Source organism: Hibiscus syriacus, unplaced genomic scaffold, assembly GCF_006381635.1.
Source record: "Hibiscus syriacus cultivar Baekdansim isolate YM2019G1 unplaced genomic scaffold, ASM638163v2 tig00112114_pilon, whole genome shotgun sequence".
In the NCBI taxonomy this organism is placed as follows: Eukaryota; Viridiplantae; Streptophyta; class Magnoliopsida; order Malvales; family Malvaceae; genus Hibiscus; species Hibiscus syriacus.
Window position 1 is genome coordinate 1,065,974 of NW_024063255.1, and position 10,392 is coordinate 1,076,365.

Here is a 10,392-nt window from a genome sequence, read left to right on the forward strand (position 1 = left end):
TTCAGCCTCAGAGATTTAGAATTCAGTTTAGATATATGTTGTGAAGAAATTATCAACAAGTTGATCCTGACAGCACAAATTAAAGAGAGTAATATGTTTTATCACTTAAACAATACTCTTCCATCTTATGACTTCAGAATGGAACTGTAATCCTTAAGTTGCAGTTATTTGAATGAATAGATAGTTGGACGAATTATTTATGAATCATCTACCTCCGTTATTGAGTATGAATAAAATTTGTGTTTATTTTTTTTATATAAGAATTTGTGTTTATTAATAATTGAAAGAACTTGAATAAAGGTGTATTAGATTTGTTGACTTGTTTTATTTATCAATTTTTTTCTTTTATATTTTTATATTTTAAATATTAGTGAAGATAATGATTAAATTAAATCTAATGTGACCTTTGGAGTTTAAATTGTGAAACTTTAAGGAACTTAAGGACTTGTGCATTATTCCACTATTTTCTTTGGTTTGCAAATAAAAAAGTGTTGACACCAAATGAACATAAATATAAATACCTTCAAAAATAAATAATCAGACACTTTATGTGTTCCAGTTAAGATTTGTTACTCCCACCAAATAAAATAAAACATAAGTTCATAGCCAAAATGCATAAAATATCATATATGCGGATTCATATCCATATATGCGTGAAATAGGATACTTGGAAAACTAGTCGGAGAACGATAACTTTTTTTTTAAGAACAGATGTCAATTTAAACCAAAATAATAATAAAAAAAAACATGCATTCATATTTGGTTAAATAATAATATGTTATGGAATCAAGGCTGTTGTCTCCGGGGAAGCTTCACTTCCTCTCTGCTTGAAGGGATCGGCACAATGATTTTGCTCGTCTTCTCCAATTGTTTCTTCAATAGCTCGCGCTGCTCGAGCAAAGATGAATAATGATTAGTGGCAGGTAAACTCTTGTTGAAACAGATCATGATTCCTAAAATAATGAAAGCTTAAAACTGGCATGTACCTACTCCACAAGTTCTATGAGAGTAACATCTGATTTGTCACATTTGCTCTTCAAGAATACATTTTCCTTCTTCAGTTCCTTGATTGATTTTCCCATCTAATTTGTATACAAAAGGAAAAAAGTGTTGGTCACTTGCACATAAATCATAACACAACATGGGGACTTGGATTCGGGTACGAATGTCTAACATGATTATGTATCAGACATTGATATATTCGTCCCCCCCCCCGAGATTTCCGCGTATATCAAGAGCCAGTAGAGCATCATATCCCGGTCCCCGTATCTATTTCTGGACAACATGGGTGCTTCAAGAAATACGAAGAGTCAGACCAACATAGCATGGGTCAAGCTACTCAAGCCATGCGAAAAACTGAGAAAACTTGTGCAAATGTTCTCTTATAGGTAAAAGGCAAATAATGTACCTTTTCAATCTCTTCCTTAAATGTTTCAAATACCTCGTTGCTCTTTAACAAGGCATCCTGCAAAATTAAGTAGAGTTTCAAACATAATGAAGATGAGATAGGTTCAAATACCAACGGTGCAACAAAAGGGCATGAAGACACTAAACAGATTTCAGTATTGCTGCATCTCGGCATTCAATATGCAGAGGATGTCAGACCGGTGAAGTGCATACAATGGGTGACTTCTTAGTTGCCTACAGAGGTATTGAAAAAGCATTCCACCATTATTCCTACAACAAAAAGCACAACTTTTTAAAGCTTTTTCATGTATTTGGAGGATCTTTGAAGGTCCGTATCCCCATATCTACATCCAGATATGCATCGGAAACAGGTATTGGACATGGATACTTCATGAAAAATAAAGAGCTGGAACAACACAGCTTCAAGTAAACTATCACTAGTTTCCAGTTAACAAAATCACTTGGATTGTAGTTTCCTACTAAATCATGATATTGTGCATGTGACAACAAACCTTCCAATTAGACCTCTTCACTGAAATCCGGTGTCAGGCTGTCAGCCATCCAAGACAAATGATATAAGCACTCAATACCTAATATCTGTATACATCAGCTTAAAGAGACAAAAAAAAAAAAAAAAAAAAGAAAACAAACTGCCGCTAAAAGCGAAATGATAAATGACATGGAAAGAATCTGACCTGAAACTGTTGGAATTTTTCTCCATCGGCAGTCAACTGCATGCGTAAGTTCTTTTCGGTTGCCAATAATTGTGACACTTGCTCTGCATATACTTTCATCTGCACTTGTTCTTGGACCAATTTCTCTTCATGCTGCTTAATTTTTAGATCAGCAAGCTCTAGTTCTAGAGTTTTCTTCTTTAGCTGTGTTGAATGTCCAAAACATAAGGCTTAGCTCACAGTTCTAGACAACACAATTTGATTGTATTTTGGGATAGAAAACCTTCGTTATAATAGTAAATCTAACCCGTACCTTTTGTTCAAAATGTTGTTCAGAGAGAGCATATTGGTCAGCAAACTGCTTCAACTTCTCTCTTAACCTATACTTGAAGAATTCTAAAGTTCAATGAGTAATAACAAACTGGAAGTAAAACAATCCATCAAATCAAAATAAATGATATGAATGCAATGATGCTTTCCCAGATAGCAGGAATTCTTTAGAAATTTACTTGGAAAAGCCAATATATTTGAAAACCCCTAAAGTAGGAAGATCAGATGTCGGAATTAAATGATCATTTGAAAGAAAGAAAGGAAAAAAAAAACAGAAGAACCAGAATACAGAACATATGTAATTTGGTGATTCAGATAACTTTCAGAGTATAGATGTTACCAATCTTGAAGAACAATATTTGTTATAATTAGACATGCAATTCCTGTTTCTTACATCTCATTCTCCTTCAGCTGAGATAGACACTCATTCTTCTGCTCTTCCATCTTATTGGTCACATCCTATATGAAGGGGGGAAAAGAAAATTAAGAAACTACTAGTAAAAGATGTTTAGGGTTAATCTCTTTTAGTACCCGACACTTACACTCGAGTCCTATTAACATAGAATCATCCAACATGAGATGCAGTTTTCAACTCTTGATTCAACTATTAGACTTGCAGTATTATCTTGATAAATTACGACACAGTTCCCTAGCCTTTACCATTTATCTTGCTTTTAACATATCTTTGTTCACCTAAGCTACATATATGCCATGCAAACCCTTTTCATGGTATCAATCACGTTTAGCAGTTAAGACAATTATCTTAGGAAGTAATATAGCGACAGAGAGATGGACCAGTCATCATGTAGGTCAGCCTATCCACCAAGATCGCTATCAAAATCAAAATGGGGGCATTGAACCTTGATCGCATTATGGAACCTCGCTGCTAAATCTAATCTTATATCTTGCCCTTCTGTTGAAACCCGTTTGCATTCATCCTGTGAAATCATGAACAAGCCATCAGCAGCTTCATAAAAGAAAGACAAATAGCTCAAAAAGGAGTATATATTTGTCACGGAAATTGAAGATTTTTACCAGACAGTGAAAAAAAAGCACCGTCAATGATCTCAAATATATCAAAATTAATGATAAAACTAAAGGAGTGTTGCTTTCCTCAATAATTAAGGTTGTTCTGCAGAATTACCATCACTTGATTGGATGTATGTCAAACGCTTACAGAAGAAACCAGAGGTTCAAAAAATGTTTGTAAGTGCAACTTTATAGAGGAAGTGCAGTTGAGATCAGAACTATTACTCATATCATTTTATGGTTGGTTTGTAACATAATTTTAAGGGTCAACATACTCAATGCAAAGTGTATCATGAACAAATACTCAGTGGAATGCAATAAATAAAAAAGTTACAAAGCATCCAAAGAGAACATACCATTAACATTTTGTTTTGCTGTTGTAACTCCCTACAAAGTGATTCAAGTTTATCTTGTACGGCAATAGCTACACGAGAAGGCAAAGAAACCAAAATCAGTTCCGTGATGTTAAAGATATAGAGAAAGATTATACTATTGACCGATGTGTCATACACGCGTGCCTCTTATATGTTCATATCATACAAAACCTAACATTCGGCTATAGATTCTAAATTTAGCTGGTCAAAGTTTCCTAGGAAATGGACTATCTGGGTGCAGTGAGGTCAAAAGACTTTCTACTCATTTAACAAAAGAAGAAAGAAAACATGACATTAAACTGCATTCATAAAGGAATAGCTCTTTCCAAGAAACAACATTTAAGTTAAAATTTATTTGGATATCATTAAGGTAAAAGTGTGCACTAGGCATGATTGTTGTAGTCTTTTGGAAGAGATGGTAGCAATAGTTATCATACTTGAACACTCAAATTTAATTAATTAATTTATTTTTAAATTTGCAAACTGAGCAGGCAGAAATTGTATACACCCTGTGTATATAGCATATGGCAGAAATAAAAACCAGTTTTCAAACTTAATGGACAAGTATCATTGTTGGCAACAAAAGGTACATTCACAGCAAAACAATTCGTACTATCATGAAGGATCCATAAAATTCAGTCTTAGGTAAACTAGACCTACATATTCATCATATCATGTGATACAGCGAATAGTGACCCCCATGTTTCATAAATGTTATTTCAACATACCTGCATCTCTTTCTGCTAAAACTTGTTGATATTTTTTTTGATAAGAATTGAAGATCTCATTAAAAACCTCATTCTTAATTAATGGAGCTTGAAGAAAGCTCTTTAATCATTGGAAGGAAGAAAAGAACGCCTTAAAATTTCATTCAACAACTTCAGTACATAAGATACATCCAGAACAACACCCCTATGTAAAACATACAACCATACAACGCCCTAAAACAACCAAAAACAGCAACACTAACTTAGCCTAAACCTAGAAAGCTAGGCCCCCCGCAACTGAAGGCGCGTCCTGATTACCAAACTAGCGAAAAAATTACAAAAGAAGAGCCTATACAACCCGAAGTAAACACAGAAAACAGTACATCAAAAAAACCTTCAACACTCAACCAATCCCCTGCTTTGCTAGCCTGTTAGCCTCCAAGTTACAGCTCCTATGAATCCAATTTAGAACACAGCCTTTATCAAAAATTGTAGTTCCAATATCCTCCACCAGATCATTGAAAAAGATAGGGACAATTTGCAATTTTAGAATCCAATCCACTGCAATTTTGCAATCTCTCTATAATTAGTCTTCCCTTTTTGGCCCAATCAAACGAATAGAAGAAATCAATTCCTTCTTTAATAGCTTTCAGTTTTGCCAAAATAGGAAGACCAGGCCCTACTACAGTAGAGAAAAAGGCTAAGGAGCAACTTTTAGAATCTCTCAAAATACCTCCAATTCCGCCTTGTAACCCGTCCCCACAAACAGCCCCATCCACATTCAGTTTAAACACATCCGAAGGAGGAGGAGTCCAGCCAATAGCCTTCTTTGGAGTAGAAGAAAGATGAAATTTATCAGCCCTCGAAGGATCCTCTATTAGTAGGTCAATCTGAATCTGAACAGTAGGATGTTTAGCTAAAAACCATTTTGCCAACCTGAATCTAATAATAAAATACAGACCCAATCTATCAACTTTCCCGTTTTCAAACACAACCAGATTTCTTGCCTTCCAAATTGACCAGAAAACAACAGCCGGGATAAACCTCCAAATATTAGAATTCTGCCTAAGGTCCGACCAAGAACAAAGAAGGGACAAAGGATCTTGAGGCAGAACAGAAGAGATTTCCCGTAACCTTAGAAAATTGATCCACATTTCCCTAGCAACAGAACACCATAGGAACATGTGTTCTATGGTTTCTTAATGGGAATGACATAAAGGGCAAAACACATCCGCCATTGGAATCCCTCTGTTTTTTAGTTCCACTCTCACTGCTAATTTGCGATGACAAATCTGTCACAAAAAAGTTTGGACTTTAGGAGGGGCCAAACCATCCCAAACCCACTTATTCCAATCAAAACTCCCTTCAAGACTGCCATATAGCGTCAATCTGCAAGACTTGACTGAGAACAAGCCATCCCCCTTTCCCGACCAGCTCAGAAAATCATCCACAGAACTAGAAAGCTTAAAATTGTTAATCAACATCATTAAATCAACCCACTAGTCTAATTCCCAATCACAAAAGTTTCTTCTTAGTTGAATATTCCATACCCAAACATTATTTACAAACTCACCAAACTCAGATACTTTCCCCCATTTATTAGTCGACAAAGCAAAAATTCTGGGGAATTGATTTTTTAAAGACAAATTAGTAACCCAAACATCAGTCCAGAAAGCTATCGACCTACCGTTTCCCACATGTAGCTTTGAATTAACTCTCAAACATTCTCCAATCTTATCATTTTTCGCATAGCTATTCAAGATACCTCTCCATACCCAAGAATCTAAAGGTGAAGCAGCCCTTGAAATAGAAAGAGACAGGCTACTAACGTTGTTTTTGCAGCAAATCAACTTTTTCCATTGGCTATTCTTTTCATTAGCAAATTTTCACACCCATTTACCAAGCAGGACTCTATTTATCAAACTTAGATCAAAGATTCCCAAACCTCCCTCTTCAAAAGGTTGACAAACCGATTTCCAGTTCACCCAATGAATTCGTTTCCTAGCATGATCATCTCCCCAAAGGAAGTTAGCCATCAAAGAGTTCAACTTCTGAGTCACTTTGAGTGGTATTTTGAAAATAGAAAGGTAAAAAATCGGCAAGGAGGACAACACCGATTTAACCAATACAAGTCTTCCCGCCAGCGACAATGAATTAGCTTTCCAACCTGCAAGTCTCTTGTTAAAATTCTGGATTACTGGATCCCACATACCCTCAGAATTCTTCCTTGTACCAATCGGCAAACCCAGATAAGTCATGGAAAAAGACCCCACTCCACAGCCCGCTTTCTCAGCCCACTCATTGATCGTGACAACATCCATATTAACACCAAACAAAGTGCTCTTAGACAGGTTTAAATGCAACCCTGACATTACACCGAACACCCTCAAAACTCTCCTAATATTTAAAATCTGCATTGGAGAATCTCTGCAGAAAAGAATTAAATCATCAGCAAACTGCAAATGTGTCGAATGGAAGGAATTTTCAACCCTACCAATACTAAACCCTTGAAAAAGACCTAGATCAACAACCTTGATCAGCATTAAGTTTAAGAGTTCCCCAACTAAATTGAAAAGGAGAGGGGACAAACTGCAACCTTGTCTCAACCCTTTACTAATAAGGAATTCCTCAGTAGGAGATCCATTCACTAACTTCGAAATTGAGGCTGAAGAAAAGCAACGTTCGATCCATGAGATCCATTTTCCCCCAAAACCCATAACCTTCAAAGCTCTCAATAAGATAGGCCATTCAACCGAATCATAAGCCCTACGGAAATCAACTTTGAATACAACTCCTTTTCTCCCTAATTTTCTCCAATAGTCGATGCCTTCATTTGCCAAAAGAGCACAATCAATCAATTGCCTGCCCGGGATAAATGCAAACTGCGAAGGACTTACCAAACCATTTATAACCGCAACCAGCCTCTTAGAGAGTATTTTGGAAATAATTTTATAGAGACTACCAACAAGACTAATGGGTCTGAAGTCTTCAATGTCCACTGGATTCACTTTCTTGGGAATTAGAGTAATAAAAGAGTGATTAACCCCGTTTTCCCATTTTTTACCTCTGTGAAAATCTTGAACAAATTTCATGATATGATCTTTCAATATAGGACAGAATTTTTTAAAAAAACCCATAGTATACCCATCCGGACCCGGTGCCTTGGCACTGTCCGAATGAAAGACAGCTTCCCGCACTTCCTGTTCAGAAAATCAACCTCTAAACCCTCCTGTTGCACATCAGTCAATTTAGCAAAATTCATATTAATTTCCTCCACCTCCAGAGTTGTATTTGCATTGTAATTCACTCTAAAATAATCTGCAATAGCTGCTCTAATCTGACCCGGATCAGCAATGTATTCCCCATCCACTTTCAGCGTCGAAATGGCATTCACTCTGCTCCTGTTTAAAGCACATAAGTGATAAAATCTGGTAAGAGAACTCAAGAAATTCCTTTACAAATTTTAATGTACGTTTTGCATTCTTGCGTTTGGTTTCAGTGGTTTCCTACGAAATAAACCGGTGAGTCCACTTATATGGATGAAACTGATATAAAATAAGCATTATACAAGTAACCTCTGAATCAACTGAACCTCACCGAGCTGATTGTCATACCTTTGGAAAAATTGCAACTTGGCATAGCTATCAACTATCAGCATTGTAACTTAAGAGCACTTCTAATATGCATGGTCAAATGGTTTTCCTATTCTCCTTGAAACGAACATTATTTTAATCATCTAGAATTTCTATAAAGATTATCCTCCAGAAAAGAAAAAAATTATGCGACCAGACAAAAGTTATTATTTATTAACAGCCTCAGGATAAAAAAAATTACAGAAAGGATTTTCCACAAATATAACAATTCAAAATAAATTAGTCATGCGCTATGATCTACTAACTGTTTTTTTGTTCTTCACGGAATCCACACTCTCCGATGAATATGTTTCCTTCAACCCAGTAGATTTAGTTTCTGATCCTCCTTCAATTGCTGCGAAAATAAACCACCAATGAGCAATAGAAAACCTAAAAACCATACAAGTTTAAAATTGAAACAGTAGTACAAAGGCATGCGCCTAGGCATTGGGCCTCAGCACTAGATTACAAAATCACCTCATATCCATTTGGATGAGGCAGATTTGACCAGAAGTACGTCTGATGTACTTAAACAGGCTTTTTATACAAGACATATATGAAAAGAAAAACACCTCATAGAAGTTATTTTCAATTTCTTTTATTTTTTTCTTTAATCAGGTATGACATTACTAGTAATAGTATGATAATATCGAACTCTTTGCTTCTCAATACTTTTGAGTGGCAACCAAAGACACGAAACTATAAGAAAAAGAAAATTCGCTTATAGTCTGTAGATCAACTGGACACACTGATAGACATACACACAAAAGCATACATACACAGTCTTCTTAAGAGATTTGTTTTCGGCATTTCGATTCTCATGCAATATAAGAGTTCTAACACCTAAAAATGCACTTATTCATCTGAAAGTTCAGAAAAAATTACATCTTTCTGTAGTTTGGGACTCTCCTTTAAGTTCTCTTTTCATCTCACTGAATCCTGTCGCCCCAACCTTAGCAGCCTCAGTAATGGAACTGCTGGACGCCTCATGACCGACTAATTTACCTTCAACAGAGTCCAAATAACTATAAAAAGTTTCCCCTTCAGACAATGGCAAAGGAAAAGTTGTTTGTTTCAGACCCTTTCTTGCTCCAAATTCATTGGCAACTAAACCATCCTCTTTATAATCAGGTTCAAAAAGTTTTTCCTGTTCCAAAACTGGATTTTGAGCAGCCAAAGGATCTGAAGGACTCTCAACAAAGCCATCTTGCAATGAATCCACTTCAGGAAGTTGATTTGCCTCTGGGTTTTCCATTTCCTACCCAAAAAAGGGAAAACAAATGTCATCTTAACACTTATTAAACAAAAATGAAGAAAACCCAGATCAAATAACTCCTGGGTTTTCATCATATGAAGGTTAAAGCTCAATGTGTAGTTGGCCAATATTTGAGATTCCACTTTTGAAACAAAGGGTGAAGGAAACAAATAATAGAAGAAAAGACCATGAACTCCAAAGAGATGAAATGAGAGACAGATTACCGGATATAATGATGAAGAAAGGTATGAAAAATCCTTCAAGCTTTGCGGGTTCGGATGATCTTCGCCTTTGTTCGTTCATTTATTTTTATTTTTTTGAAGTGTTGGAAGTGAAAGTAAAAGCTGGAAAATGATTCATTTGTCTCTATTTCAGTTTAGAGCAATTTCTACGAATAGTCATCAAACTATTGATTACTTTCTATTTTGATCATTTAATTTTATATTCTCTTCAATTTATGTCATTATTGTTATAAATTGTTATTTGATCACTCCCAATCCAATTATAAACAGAAATGATGAAAGGATAAAACAACATTTATAATTTTTGAGACATTTAAAATATTATAATTAAAAATATATAATTTCTAAAACATATATGATTTAAAAAAAATACATTCGATACTTCAATTTGATTTTTATGTGTAATTTGTTACTTAATCTTTTTTTATCTAATTAGGTATCTAAATTTGACTTCAAGATTCACTTTGATACTTTTTTAGCCAATTAGATATAAAACTATAATTTTAAGTTCAAATTGATACCTAACTTAACTTCATGGTTCAAATAAATTATTTATAGTGAGTATCATTTAAGATCAAATAATGAAGTTTAGATGAAGTACTTAATGCACTAAAAATATTCAGATATCAAGTAACATCTTGAAACCAAATTTATGATCATGAATTTAGTCAAATCTAATTGTTAACATCGTTATAGTTTCTAAATTGATTTTAACTTTATTATAACATTATTTTTATTCTAT

The 10,392-nt window shown here is 34.9% G+C and overlaps 1 protein-coding gene and 1 pseudogene across 1 annotated transcript in view; one reads left to right on the plus strand and one right to left on the minus strand.

Moving 5' to 3' along the window:
- Positions 1–10,392, plus strand: part of LOC120174600 — a 30,731-nt gene that overhangs the window by 8,723 nt on the left and 11,616 nt on the right. The window lies entirely within an intron of this gene.
- Positions 774–9,717, minus strand: LOC120174603 (annotated as a pseudogene).